The sequence below is a fragment of the Phyllostomus hastatus genome, unplaced genomic scaffold (assembly GCF_019186645.2).
Source record: "Phyllostomus hastatus isolate PE091 unplaced genomic scaffold, TTU_PhHast_1.1 phas_contig_40, whole genome shotgun sequence".
Taxonomy (NCBI): domain Eukaryota; kingdom Metazoa; phylum Chordata; class Mammalia; order Chiroptera; family Phyllostomidae; genus Phyllostomus; species Phyllostomus hastatus.
In genome coordinates this window covers 81,874,111-81,890,094 of record NW_025333872.1, presented here as the reverse complement: position 1 = coordinate 81,890,094, position 15,984 = coordinate 81,874,111, and the positions used below count along the sequence as shown (strand labels likewise).

Here is a 15,984-nt window from a genome sequence, read left to right as displayed (position 1 = left end):
ACCTGACTCTCTGTTTCTGTATGAGAGTGTGTATTGTCTGATGTCTGTGGTGACAACCACCACGTGAAGAATTTTTATCCTCATCTTACGTTTGAAAATGTTGAAGCCTGGAGAATAGGAGTAACTTGCTTAAGGTGGACCTATGTAAACATGCAACTTCCTCTGAATCCAAAGCCCATCATGCTACTGTCCCTTTTTCCTTTATTCCCGTCACTCTTCATTAGTAGATGCTGCTGCCTGCATTAGTCATGCCTAAGTGTTGGCCTGGGGATGTGATACTCTGAGAGGTAGGATGACTCCAGTTCTCCTGACATGAGTCTAAAATTTCCCATAAGAGCAGTGCATAAATCATATCATTAGAAATCTCTTTGAAAGGGCAAATACTAGGTATTTCCAGGTGAGTGAGAATACATTTCAGCTTTCCTTTCTCCAACAACTGGATTACCAATGGCTATGAAATGAGAGGTTATAATCTAAGGCATATAAATAACTAGGTAAGCTTTGTATCCCAGGCCCCTTTCCAGATCCACGATTTTCCCTTCCTCTGCTCTTCTTCTGGGTCTCTAGTTATGTCCCTAGAGTTTCTTTTTCCCACTACCATATCCCTCTTGCTCACTCTCTGCAAGTCATTCCTATCTCCTTCACCCTCCTTCTTTCTTTCTGTTTTCCTTCCCACCTCTAACTCAAATTGTTTTTCAAAGTCAGCAGTTTACACAGTGTGCCTACTGATGCTTGAATATTCAATTTTGTTTGATTTTTGAGTAGAAATGTGAAGACAATATTTTTGTGGTCCTTCCGGGATAGAATTAAGTTATAAAGACTGACCAGAGGAGGTTGTTTGTTTGGTTAGAGTGGTCTTCTTGGAAGCTCTTAAATCACACTCTTTCTCTGTAAAATGAGACCAGACAAAAACAAACAGTGACAAATTTGAGACTTTAAGTGATTACGGAGGCTTACTGTGGGTGGAGAAGGTGCAAACTGGCATTGGGAGGAGCACGAATACTGATCTTAGAGCTTGTCATTAAGAACCTCAGGTTTCAAATTTTTAAATATTTGCCAATATGATAAATTATAATTGTTGGCCAGGATTGACAGTGTTTTTCTGTTAAGGACAGAGAGTAAATATTTTAGGTTGTGAGGGTCATAAAGTCTCCATCATGAATTCTAAACTGCCATTGTAATGAGAAATGAGCTAAAGATAATATGTAAATACATTAGCATGGCTCTGTTCCCATAAAATAGTATTTACAGAAATGGGTAGATAGCCAGATTTGGCCTGCAGGGTATAATCTTCTGACCTCTGCTCTCAACTCTTCATCTTTCACTGCCTTTATCTGACCAATCAGCATATTTTCAATGATATACCTCTAAACAGGTGTACCTATCATCTTCTCTCTTAAACACTTACGTGACATTCATTGAGTTCATCAATGTGTATGAATTATTATTAACTTCCTACTACCTGCAAGTTGTACTATTACCTTCACTATGAAACTTAAAAATATGAAGTAACCTGTCCCACACATTGCAGCTATCAAGTAGCAGGAATATATCTAATCGGGGAGAATGGGATTTTGGAGGTCTCTTCTCTAACCTCCTATCTGATCTTTTTGCCTAGGTTCCCAGCTCTAGGCTACTGGAGTGATTAAATCTCAAGCATAATCAGTTTGCACATATATGATTAATAGTCCTCAGTGAACTGGCCCTGGCTTACCTCTTTAGCTTTTCACCAGCAAGAACCTATTCCCCTTGACACACACGCACAGACCTTCACGCTCACATAGTTGAACAAGGATCTCATTCATAGGAAACTGCACGAAGTGCCACATACACATAAAGCAGTTTCCATGCCACCATCGCTTTGTTTATGATGCTGTCGAGACCCCCTGTTGCCACTCACTGCTCTTCACGCACCCCTATTTTTTCTTTTCTGCCTTTTGGTGTGTTTCCAAAGTTCTTTCAAGGAAATTTTTCTGACAGAGTTCAATTGACCATTTAACTCTATGTTCTGAATGTTTTTCTGCCCTGATACATGTAACATATCGTTGCATAATATTTTGTTTTACTGCGCAGTATTTTTTGTTGTCTTTTAATTGTGTTTGACTTATATAGAAAAGGGTACTATCTGAGAAGGTATTTGACTAATAATTATATAACCAGAAAATTTTACACAATTTGCGTAACAGTAGAGAGTAATGTAGTTCTGAGAGGATAAAAGCAACAGTGCCAAATATGAACTGTGGTTATTCAAAAATATATATTAGGTCTTTGTAAATATGAAAGTATACTTTGGCAAATGAGGACATGGATAGATACAGTTTTACCCTCTTGGTATTTTAGTTTTGTTTCATTTTCGTTTGGGGAGGAGGAGGGGAGCTGTAATGTGAGACACATATTAGGATCTAAGTGATGTGACCGTTATAGTGTTGGATCTGTGATATGGAAATGGCTTATAATGAAAATTTGATCTACGTAAAATAAAAATAGTAATATTCTTAATATTATAGGATAGGTACCTCACACCAAATGAAAACATTGTACTAAATAAAAATTTCAAAGTAATGCATTCTAGGATCATCTAAAAACTCTGATGATGGTTATAACCATGATTAATAAAATCAACTACTAGAATTGTCTTGAGACACAAATTTAAGAATAAAGTTTTGGCAAATAGATCTACATGAATATCTTTGAAATCTTTTTACTATTTATAATAAGCTATACTAAAGTAATTTGCATGGAATAGCACAAAGGAGTTTTACATTATTTGGAGCAAGTAGTTCATGTTAATAATATGTTTGTCCTACTATCCTATTATTTTTCACAAGATAGAATATTTTACTTTGCTATAGTGGTCCTATTTACCTGAGACCAACTTTTCAATATTCTGATCAAAAAAAACAAACAAAACCAAAACTCTACTACTACAAAGTAACCTTGAGCCTCATATGTTAAGCTCATTTGGAAAAGTTCCCACTAGAGTGTAACGTTGCTCAAAGGGTTGCATGGAAGGATATAATCATCCTCTATAAAACTGGTAGAAAGAAGTCATAGACCTGCTGCTCATATGGCCAAGGAATAGGCCATAGGGATGAGTGAGTTGGGGAAAAGAAAGCTTCTGTGTGAATTTACCCGAGAAGAGTGTTTACTAATGAACTATTCCAAGCACATTATGGCCTGAGGGAGTCTTCTCCATGTCTCAGAAGTACAGTCGTTGATCACTAACACACATCACTGATGACAACTCTAAAATGATTTCGGTATGCAGTCCTGTCTCCTAACAAGGATGCAAGGAATCCCCAGGAGACCCTGAAGAGATGCACTTGTGCATTCCAGCTTCTAATTTCAGAAAAGCAAAGAGAACAGAAATAAAACCACAGGACCTGTAAGTCCTGATTCCTTAAAATTAGTTGGGAGTATGGTATGCCAGCCTTTAAATTATCAAAGGACTTTGTAGTATCTTTAATTTGGATCCTAATGAGAAATGTTGTATAAAAAATCATCTCTCAAAAATGACAACATGCCTCAAATCACTATTGGTAATGCTGTGGTTGAGTCTATTGTGGTTTATCAGCTACTAACAGGAATAGAATAAGAAACAATGAGTTTATATGGTTTTAATTTATATGACTTCATCTAAGGAAAAGATGGAAAAGATCTACTAGATTTGGTGACAAATCAAGATCCATGAAAAATCTGAGTTGACACAGTGTACTTCTTGATTTCATATGAAAAAAATTCTGGTACATATCATAGGACCATTGATATTGATGAAGGCCAATACATTAAACAAGAAATAAACTCTAAGCTCATGGTTCTTAAACTGTGCAAAGAACCTCAAAGGGATGCCACAGGATATTTTAAATATTCAATGGAAAAACAGGTATATCATAGGAACTACTAGAAATGTAGACTTTTCCTACATTCATTTGGAAGTCACATCTTTGGAAAGATGAGATAGAAAGAGCTGTAGTTGTGAAAGCAAGTCCTGTAGCAAATGAGAATCGTGCTGTACTAAGTTTGAGGAGTTATGCAGCCCCGATGCATGCCCACATCCTACCACTAAATAATCACCTTTTTCAATTGTGCCCCTGGAATCAATTACTGTTATGCCTGAGAACTATACAAGATGTTAAATGTGTTCTCTGTTTAATAGAAGTGAATATCACTTTACTAATACAGTGACTCAAGCAGGCAACTATACTAATGACATTTACATAGGAGTAGTAAAACACATCAGTCTTTTTCAAGCCTTATTAGCTTTATTATCTGGTTTGTAAATTTATTTGGGACACAGAATAACATGGACAATGATTTTGGTTGAATAATCTAGGCAAGAGTAAGAATTATGAAGCAACGAAAGTTTTTTTCTAAATGTACTTTGTGTGACAAATTTGCCTACAATTTCAGTAAGTATTGGACATTTTTCTTCCCTAGGCTAGAAAAAACCCCAAAATATATTGCTTCCTGTTGAGATATTGTTGAATAAAACAGCAGGGAATTGCCAATAGTCTCGGGTCCTGTAATAAATTTTAGGGGACAGGGGTGCTCCTGTGAGAGTCACAGGAACAGCTGTGACTCTAAGGATCCATCCCTAAGGATCTGAATCCTTTTAAATATGGGGGTTGAGGGTAAAGGTGGTGTTACAGGTTGGGGAAGAAGGGTTGCCCAGAGTAAGGCTAGTTGAGAAGAGATGTGAGGAGAACCGGACCAAGATCTGACTTGTGCTTATTTGCATTCTCTGAAGTCACACCTCCCTGTTGTATAATGAAATGCTGAGCACAGTAAATGAGAGTAGATATTTTAACATAAGAGCACAACACAATGCCCTTTAACAGTATCCTCTCTGCTTAGCCATTGGGCTCAAAGTCAAAAAAGATTACTTGAGAAGCAGCAACAATGTGATGAGCCAGCACAAGCTCTACCTGTGTGGAATGCTGTGGTCATCAGGTCTACCCTGCTGCCAACAATTAAAAATTAACCTTGGCATTTTCAAAAAAGAATGTAGTAATTCACACACAGCTTCCCTCTGCTTGACAATACATCTAAAGAGCACTTGCTTTCTCAAGTCAAGATGGTTTACACACAAGGAACCTCTTCTGTGTGCAGTGTGCAAGGCAGGCCATTAACACACCTGTCAGAATAGGTGGGAGGAAGGGAAAAAACCTTCCCTCCCCTTGGTAAACTCCTTCATTCAAGACATTCAGGTTCACAGCGTTGTCCTTTGAACACCCCAATTACCTCCTCTTGCCCTTACAAACAAGTGGTGTGAATTTTAATCAGCTGGAATGCAATCAAAGGGTGAAATAAATTGTGTTGTTAAACCATCTTCACAGAGAAGAGCAACCCACACCTACAGCTGTAAGTATCTCTGGCTTTCACAAGGGTGGAATGTCCTTGCTATGGACAGAAACAAACAATGTTTTATTTTATTTTTTCAACCTCTGTTGACTTTCCTCTACATTCCATTCCCCTCCTATGCCAGAACCTCAGTTCTGAGAATAATTAGCAACACCCACTGGTGATAACAGGGCCACAGCAACCTAACAGCGATATCTTAACGGCGCCAGCTGTGCCTCAGTATTTATTTATGAAGATCACAATATTTACACACTATGAACTCACTGAGATGGTGGGGGATTGAGCAATGCACTAGCAGCTAAATTTCATCTCTATTTTTAAACGGAGAGGAAAATACTTCTAGGCCGTGTACTGTTTACTTCTCTGGATAGGAGATTCAAGCTTCTAATTCCAGTTCAGTCCTGTTTTCTGGCAGTTTGGTGTAAAGCCCCTGGAGAGGCTTTGCAGGCACACACTGAGGTGGCTGCTGCTCTGAGACCTGCGTGCCTGACACAGGGGACGCTTGAAGCTGTGCAGATGCACGGGATGACACAGCAAAGAAATCAGGCAGCAGGCTTTCAGGGGCTGGTTCCACTGAGCCCAGATCTGTGACTGAACAATTTCCTCAAAATCCCACTTCACTTGAATTATTACATGTTTTTATTTGCTCTTCTGCAAGGATTTGTTAACATGGTGGTAAGCAACGTGTACTGTGATCTCATCTGCTGAGTGCATTGCTATGTACAGCCCCAACTCTAGAGTTTTGGGTGTATATAAGTAATTCTGGGACATCAGTTAGGAAAAAAAAATGTTACAGGGGTATTTTAGGCAAGAACAAAATGGTGGGAATAAGGAGTACATGCATTTTTTTTAGGATGTAGAACTTCCTGATGTTTCCACCTTGAAGTTTCTCAAGGAAAAGTTGGTTCTACTCTTCCAATGTTAATATTATTGATCAATGAGCAGAAATGATAGGATGGAAGGCATTTGACTTACTCTTATCAGAATGAGCCCAAACAAATTGCCTTTCATGCATTTTATTTTCTCACATTATAAACATATAGAGAATATACTTGTCATTAAGTTCATCAGTACCTTTAAAATAATTGGCTTGCTATTGTGAAGTATTTTGAGTATGGGGGCTTAAGGTGGTTACACAGACTTCAAAAATAATAAATATATTAAATCTTAATAGAAGGAATGTTCTGACATTATTGAAGAAAATAGAATTTTTGTGTTTAGCTTTGTCCACAGTAATAATAATGATAAATTGTTTTAATTATTTATAATAGTATATCTAATTATTACAATATATATTAAATTATAATTATATGTTATAAATCTAATTATTTATAATAACATTATAAATAGTATTTGTGACTCTTTTAATGAAGATTTATCAGACAATAATGTTGTATAAGGTCATAAATTATAAAGTTATTCATGAGCACTGGTTATTTTCACACCAGCCTTAGCCTTTTTAAAAATTAAAAAGAAGAAATACAGCGGTTCAGTTGACATTTAATGTTCTGTTTTCCATGTCACTTTATCTGTCTTATGGCCTTTATATTATAAAAATATCCCAGAATGATCTAATGTGAACAAGAAATCTAATTTTCTGTACTATTTTAACTTTTGTTTTAGAACGTAACTGCAAAGGAACATAGCTATTTTTAGAGTAAATCTATGAGTGAAGAAAAGTATATGCACAAAAAAGTGACTGGCACACAATCGTGAGACTGATTAATGTCCTCAACTTGAATACATCTGTTTGCAGACCCAGAGGAAGGAATGAACTATGACCTGCACACAGAAGCCCTTCGGGCCTCTTCCATGCAGTTTCCAGATCCCCAAGGTAACTACTATTCTGACTTTGAAAAGTGGAGAGTATTTTGAAAGATAATTTAAACAGTCACAAAATAAATAGACCACAACATTAACCTCTGGTTTAACATCGTTGATATTCCAAATGTTAATGCATAAACATGATTTAAAATAGCAAGTAAAATTGCTTTGAATTTTTAGAGAAAGACCATACATGCATCCAAATAGCAACTGTTGACAGGGATGGCTGCTGTGTTTATGTCTGGAACACAAAACACCATCCTGTTCTATCTTCGCTTGGCTCTGGCAACATGCAGTAAACTGGAAATTTACTACCGCCTCGGATGCTGATGGTACACTTCAGGTTGCCCTGAGTATTTAGTCCAAAAGTGACCATGCAAGACGATTTCTTCAATTCTAGATAGGACAAATAGATAAGATGGGAATCCAAACATTCGCTAAAGCCAACAGTGTATCAGTCTTATGTTTTTGTCCCTAATGACTATTTCAAGTGGAGGAGGTGTGCACTGTTTTCCCTTTTTATTCTCAAAGTCAGGCAGGTTGCTTTACCTCTAATGTGGAGTGATCACATTCTCAAAATAAAGCAAGAAACATTTAAAAATTTTGTTCATCTGATGTTTGTTTTAGGAAAGATGCTAATACTTGTGACTGTCTTATAAAAACTGAGTGTGTGCAGCAGTTTCTACATAGAAAGCATAGTTCACCTCTATTGATGTAGAAAAGATAGATTAATGACTTCATGTAAGCCCGTGTGATCAGGGGTAGATTGTGTATATAACTACATATCCTATATTCACTATCAAGTTTATTTTTTTCACTTGATATCCCTGAATCTTCTCACTACTGAAGCAAGACCTCAGTACCACTTTACAGTGAAACTCTGGACATCTTGAATTATATTATATGTTTATATTGTTATATAAACATATAATTTATATATTTTCATGGTTGTCCAAAATGGAGGTGAAACAGTCTTCTTTTTATACATTCAAAGTTCTAGATTGAAATTCTCAAAATGTATCTATTTTTTGGCAGGACATAGTTGAGTGGTCCTAGGTCATGAATGCTGAGAGCTTTCAGGACAACTCCTTCTGACTTGACTGTTTGAGATACTCATGTCTCAGTAATAATTAACTTCCATCCATCAACTAAAATATTACCTCATATAGAAAAGATATAGATTTGTAACAGCAAGCAAAAGATGAAATTGGCTAATCATCATTGATTTTTTTTAATGTGTCTTTTTCCTAATCCAACTAAATGCAACTCTTTTGTCTTCATTTCTTCCACCTAATCACCTGTTCATCAAAGATGACTGATTATTCAGAGATACTGACAAAGTTTTAATATATGTAACTAGACAGTGGACAAATTAGAAATAATACGCAACAATCAGAATAACACAAAACAAGAGCAATGCCTTGTTTTCACCTTGTATTAACTTTAAAATGGTATTAATTTGATATACTAACTCTATATCATTTCAAATTTGTTAATTCAACATACCAAGTGTTTTTCTAAAATGTTATATACATTGAATATTTTTATTGTTGTATTACCAAATAATCCATCTACTATATTTTTCAAATGTTACCTTATCTTTATTTTCTTAACTGACTTATGTTTTGACAAAATATATATAATCAAAATTAACTCTAAAATGTTTTCAAAATATGGAAAACTGTGTTTTTCTTTAACTCAGGAAGACATCTCTCTGGTAACCATTATACCTTAAATTTACTGTATTAAATATTAAAAGGGTTCTATGGTATAAAATATTTTATTGATTTAGTTACAGCTTTAATAAAAATATAGCTGGATTTATAAAATTAAAAATTTTGAAAAAATACATCTTTTCAAGAATAGACAAATAATTTATTTTAATATAATCATCCTCTGCTTTCTTTATAAACTGAATCCTTTTACTTGTCCAAGAAGGATAAATTAGATGATACTGTTCCTCCTCCTAATCTGGAATTTATAGGAAAAATTCCTTTAATGCCACATTATTAAAATATAATCCCACATGTAATAATCTGACTTGCTCGCTTTTTTTTTAAGATTTTATTTTTAGAGAGGGAAGGGAGGGAGAAAGAGAGAGAGAAAAACATCAATGTGCGGTTGCTGGGGGCCGTGGCCTGCAACCCAGGCATGTGCCCTGACTGGGAATCAAACCTGCGATTCCTTGGTTCGCAGTCTGCGCTCACTCCACTGAGCTACACCAGCCAGGAGACTTGCTCACTTTCTTGGTGAAAGTGATTTGAGATAAAAGGTAAATTAATCAAATAATGGTGGGCTTCCATGCTGGGTACAAGTAGTGAACCGAGCAGACAAAACCTTTATCCTTAAGGACCTTTTATTCTACTCATAGACAACAATCAGTAAAGCTTCAAGCATTTCAGTGGTGAAAAGTTTTATGTAGGGAAAAAAGAAGGAGCAATGAGGAATAGCAACGCTAGCACTAGGTATTTGTAATTCGTTTAAGGAAAACAACTTTTATTACTACTTTCATTTTTTAAAAATCAGCTACCAAAATACATCCGAAAAAATAAAATAACTATGAGCGTGTTTTTAAAATTGTATTACCTACCTGGTCTGGGAGGTCTAAAGAAAAAAATGTAATGTAAAACTATTCTCTGATTACTTAGGCCTCTAAGGTGCCTGGCAATAAGCAGACATAAATCTGGGACGGCACTCACTCATTTTCATCCAGACAGGATTCCCATGGTTAAAGTGGTAAGAAATATGACATCACATTTAAAATTACAAAACACATAAAGGAATGATCCATCACATGCCTGTCTCAGCAGTAACTATAAACATTAGAATAAAACACTGAAAAAATCTCAGGTAACAAAATCATAGGAGGCATAAACCATAAATAAATAAGCTATAAAATCATCATAGACATAGGACAATGCAACAAAATATAAAAATTTAACAAAATAATTTTAAAAGCACCAAATAAATAAACCTTGAAATAAAAATTGACATGAAAATGTAAGAAACTGGAATACATAAAAGAAGTTTAAAAATGAAGGCTAGATTCAAAATGCACAAAATGTGTCCACTAAAGTTTCCAGAAACATCAATGAAAGACAATAGGGAAAAGCAGTATTCAGAATAATAAGGCTGATAAACATTTAAAACTAATATAAGTCATAAACCCTCAGGCACAGGTATCACAGTGACTTTCAAACAGAATAATAAAAAGCATTTCAAACATAGACATTGCTATAAACTGAATGTTTATAGGATTAGTACTCTGATAAAAGGGACTCAAGAGAGCACCCTCACCCACTTCTGCCATGGGAAGACAGTTTTCTGTGAACCAGATAGGAGGCCCTCATCACACACCAAATCTGCTGGTGCCTTGACCTTGGACTTCCCAACCTCTGGAAATGGGAGAAATATATTTGTCTGTTTATAAGCTACCCAATCTATGGTATTTTTGTTATAGCATCTAGAGTGACTAAGATAAACATTTCTTAGTACAATTTAGAACATCAATGATAAATGTAGGAGCTAAATTTACCCTCAGCTAAGAAACATGTTATTTACAATGAAACAGTTAGAGATATGAAAAGGAAACAGCTGAAATGTGGAACACTTCCTGATGGGGAATACTGTGAAGGTTTGGAACTTCTGTGAACCCCAGACATCAGAGTTCATCCCCATCACCTATTTCCTATAAGCCTGCTCCAGGTGCTCACATAAGAGGCGGAGGTCAGGGCAGAAAGCCTAAGAGGACTCTGTTCAGTCACACAAATGCAAAGTAAACCCACCCAACTCCTGCATCTTTTTACATGTCAGTCAAGAGCTGGAAGCTGCTGAGTGAGAAGTAAAAGCCCCACCTGCCCCAAGGCCCAGGCATTGCATTTGAAGATTTGAGTGATGGGTAGGAGAAAAGTTTTTTACCTGTGGCAGAGGCCACGAATACCTGGTAGGTACCAGGATCCCATAGTGACACTAAAATGTCTGCTACTGCTGGGGTGCGGCAGAAAAATTTCCTCCTGCTCAAGACCCTCCAAAATGCTTGGCAGAGTTCATGCACTATGCAGGGTGGGAAACAATGCTGACAAAGATTCACCTCCCCAAAATCAGACACACAGCACTTGCATTCACTAAGCTGGCAAAAGGAACTGAAAAACTCCATTATGGGTGGAACTGTGTACCTTAAAAGATCTATTGAAGTCCTACCCCTTCTCATTCAATGCCTTATCTGTGAGAATGTGACCATATTTGGAAAAGGGGCTTTGCAGATGTAATCAAGTTAAGGGGGTTCACTAGTGTGGACCATAATCTACTATTACTCGTGTCTTTATTAGAAGAAGAGACAAAGACACACAGGGAGGATGCCATGTGTTAATGGACGCAAAGATTACAGTGATGTATCTATAAACCAGGGACTGCTAAGGATTGCTGGTAAAGACAGAAGCTAAAAGCAAAGCATAAAACATTTCTCAGAGAAGCCTTGGAGAAAACACAGCTCTTCTAGCTCTATGATTTCAAACATCTAGCCCCCAGTACTATGAGAGAATATATATGTCTTTTGTTTTAAGCTACCTAGTATATGTGCTTTGCTAAGGCAGTCCTAGGAATCTAGTGCATCTCCCCCCACCTCCCCTGCAAGAATCACATGATAATGAAGAACAGTCTGGAGTGGGGTGGAGCATAACTGCTGGAAAAACTGCTTAGCACTTTAGGCCCCTAACCACAGGGCAGCAACTCTATGCTGTTGGAAAAATCTGAAGTGTGTGTTTGCTGAAGATAATTACAGCAACACCGAAATTCCAACCAGCTCAAGTCCTTACTCAGCAATGCCTCACAGGAAATGCATGACAGAGGATGAGGTGTGGCCATTCTGAACATGAAAACTTTTTACCTCCATCTCAACTGATTTTTATACCCACTGTCCATCATTGCATCAGAACTGATAAGACATAAAAAAGCAAATGGGGAAAACACTTATCAGCAAGAGATAAAGGCAGATAATAGAACAGGGACAGAGAATATCTAGATGTCAGAAATATCTAACAGGGACTATGAAATGACTGATAAAAAAATAAAAGGATCCAGTGGAAAATATACACAGCATGTATAAACAGATAGGCATTTCATCAGAGAGACAGGAAAATATTTTAATAAGTACAACATAAATGGTAGAAAAAAGTGCATTATTAAAGATGAGAAATTCTTTCAATAGACTGATGAACTTAATATGACAGGGAAAAATTCTTTGAAGATAGGACACTAGAAATCATCGAAACTGAAATACAGATATAAAGAGAAACAAAACAAAAGAAAAACAGATTCATAGAAACAGACACCAAAGGACCAATTACCAGAGGATAGTGAGTTGTGGGGACAGCTGCAGAATGTGAAGGGGTCTATAGTCAATAAACAATATTGTAATAAGTTTCTGTATTTTTGGATGTTAACATAGGTAACTAGTAATTCTTATTATGCTTCACTGATATAATGGAATATTCTGTGTGATGCAATCTAAAATAATTGGCTTTGACTCCAAGGAAATTATTTAATGTAACTGACTTGTGTTATAGTAATTCATTAACTTGCATTTTAACTCGTGTGTTAAAAGCACTTATCCCAGAAAATGGTGATAAAACACTAATGTAATGTTGAACACTTAGAATAAATTCCTCCATTTAAACACTAGATCCTCTGACACAACTAGATGATAACATGTATGAACTGAACGAGTCAAACATGTGGATGACCTAGTCAGACTACTTGGCCAATGAAATATGAGTATAAACTGAGACTTTCTAAATAAAGTTTATCTTTCTTAATTTTTCTTTGCATATCTCAAACTTAACCTATTAGTAAGAGAAGTAAGGAGCAAGTTTTGGCAAAGTCTCATAGTAATACCCAGAATAAGTATAATTCACTAATATGTATATTAAATAAATATTTCTTCTCTTTAAAAATACATTAAAATTCTGACTAGATATTGTATGCTGTAAAATATGAAACAAAAAGATCACCACTAATTCATTTTTACAGAAAGCTGAACGTTTATATGCAATGTTAGTATTCAAATGTAAAAATTTCAGTAAACAAATTAAAATGCCTATTCACACAGAAAATCATTTCACTTTTACACATGAATTGAAACCTTACATTTCCAAGATGATTTTCTACTATATCTCCATAATATCATGGATGTTCTTAACCATAATTATTTAATTGACTCTTCATAATTATAGTTTAGAATGCAGTTCAATTATTAATAGAGTTTTATATTTGAAATATTTTATTCAACACATTATATGAATCTGTTTGGCTTCTGCTCTAATGGACATTATGTCTGCATCCAGCATTTTCATTTATTAAGTCCTGACACCTTCTCTCATTTGAATGATGTTATTAGCTATTTTAAATGAGGTAAATGTTCTTCAAACATTAGAAATTACACTTTAAGTATCTGATAATGTGTTTAAATGGGCAATACACCAACAAAGTCTTGGGAAATCAATAATGATGCTTAATTCAATCTACTACAGCTCTGCTAACTAGTATAGCATTTAAAAATTTAAGAGTATTTAAACTACTGAGGAATTTCCTGGCATTTTAATAGACTATTTTATAACAATCTTTTTTTTTCCCCTGTGCAGGCAATCATGACTATTGCTAATGGAATCAATTCAAAACTCATTAGCTTTTGCTTTTCTTTATGTTTCTTGCTTCATTCCTCCTCCCTCCCTTCCTCCTTCTCTCCCGGTTCCCTTTGTTCCTTCCTCCATCCTCCTTCTACCCCTGCCTTCTTCCTTTCTTTTCTTCCTTGTTTCCTTGTATTTGTTTTGTTTTATTTTGTTTTTTTTTTTCCTTCTGGTAGGACATCAATCTATGCCATCATTTATTTCTGAGAGTCCTGGAAAAATAGAATCAGTTTCACTAATCAGAAATAACTGCAGGGTACATTTTAGGTAGAATAAAAGCTAGAACCTTTATAGCACAGATGATCAATCATTATGGAGGAAGAGAAAACACTGTGTTTCTGTGCTGAAAATAAATAGTTGTAAATAGCATTGAATCAAGTTGGAAAAAATATCAAAGAGTTATATTTATCAATCAATGCTATACACACTGACAAAATAAAATGATTGAATGTTAGTTCCAGCTAAATTCTTCACTCTTCTCACTAAATTAAATTAATATTTAAAATGACGAAAACTTTAAGTTCAGTCATTTTGCTTTCTCTACAGAGGGTTATCCAGAGAGAGAGAAAGAAACATCAATTTGTTGTTTCAATTCCTATGCATTCATTGGTTGAGTCTTACATGTATGGGTTCTGACCTGGGATGGAACCTGAAACCCTAGCATTGTAGGGTTTCACCTCTCAGCTTTAACCAACTGAGCTACCTGGGCTTGACTTTTTAAATTATAAACAGTAACAAAGTGTTGTGAAGTGCTGTGGAGGTACTAATATTTGCAAATCTTCATAATTGTTTAATGTAAAACAATTAAAATTTAGCAACAATTTGGGGAAGGGAGCATATTGATGTTTGTATGTACGTGTGAATCTATCATCTATCTATTATTTATCTATCTATCCATCTATTTATCTAGCTACTCTTTAAGAAAACTTAAGCAGTTCTTAGTTATTGATAATTACTGATAAGCTAAAGTCTCCTCAGTAGTTTCTTTGTATAATTTCTAAAGTCCAAACTTATTTTCAGTCATTTCAACACTATGTAGAACAATTTGCAGCAGTTGCTTCCTTTTCTGATTTTCACAAATAGTAAAGGTAAACTACAATTCTCCCTATTGGGCATTGCCTGCCAAAAACCAAATGTGTTGTTTTTCTTGTAAACAAACAGGAAATTGTTTCAAGTTAAATTAAAAGAAAAATAGAGGCTTTCATATTGTTTAGATTATATTTATATGACAAATTAAAAGATTGGTAATTCAATGACTTACTCTCTTAGGATTCCTGTCTGTTAATTATTTCTTTGTCATTCAACTACATTTGCCTGAATACATATTTATCATTGCCCATCCAAAATATTGCAAGTTATTAAACAGTTTTTTTAGCCAAAGATCAGTAGTTTTCTTGGTCACAGTACTCCAATGGCATTTTGAAGAAAGCTATAAAAAAAGTGGGAGACAATGCTTTGCCAGTGAATATCATTTGACTCACACAGAAAAGGGTCTCTCAGAAAGGGTTGTCAAGTAGGAAGCCAGTTGATTTTTTGTTGTTGTTGTTAGAAAAGTCTGTTGTTCTTGAAGTTGGGATTTAAAAAAAACAACACATTTTTTTTTGTAGGATAAAGTGGTGATGTTCATAACTGAACAAGAGTGAATGTAGATTTATAGGAGTATATTCAAATAGTTATTTCAATAAGTGGTAGCTCTCTATATTCATAACTAGTAAACTCTAAAATATGTCCTCAAAGAGAACAACAAAAGAATTCCTCTACTCTTAATTGTTTTAAGGTGTTTCTTCAGAGCAGTGCTGATCTTCTCATTTAAGTTATTTCAGACTTCCAGTTGTATTCAGCAAATATGTTATGTGCCTCCCACCTAGAAAAGCCTGTACTAACTGCTTTAGGGGACAAAACAATGAAAGAAAATCAGTATCTGGTCTCAGTATACTTACAGTTTTATTGATTCATAGACATTCGGTCCTGTCTAAAAGGTCCATGTCAACAGGTCTTTTGGTTGTACACCAAAAATCCAAGAGAAAGTTGGTCTATGCTGACCTACCTACCCAGCCCATATGCCATTTCCAGCTGGGTTATGAAGGTGAGAGCATGTCATGGAAATGATTTCCCT

The 15,984-nt window shown here is 35.4% G+C and overlaps 1 long non-coding RNA gene across 1 annotated transcript in view; it reads left to right on the top strand.

Annotated features, from left to right (window-relative positions):
* Positions 1–5,341: 5,341 nt before the first annotated feature.
* The window catches only part of LOC123822000, a 75,659-nt gene continuing 65,016 nt past the window's right edge, over positions 5,342–15,984 (top strand). Inside the window, exons 1-2 of the long non-coding RNA XR_006786194.1 lie at positions 5,342–5,361; positions 7,118–7,195. This is a non-coding gene — a long non-coding RNA (uncharacterized LOC123822000). The remainder of the gene's footprint in view (positions 5,362–7,117; positions 7,196–15,984) is intronic.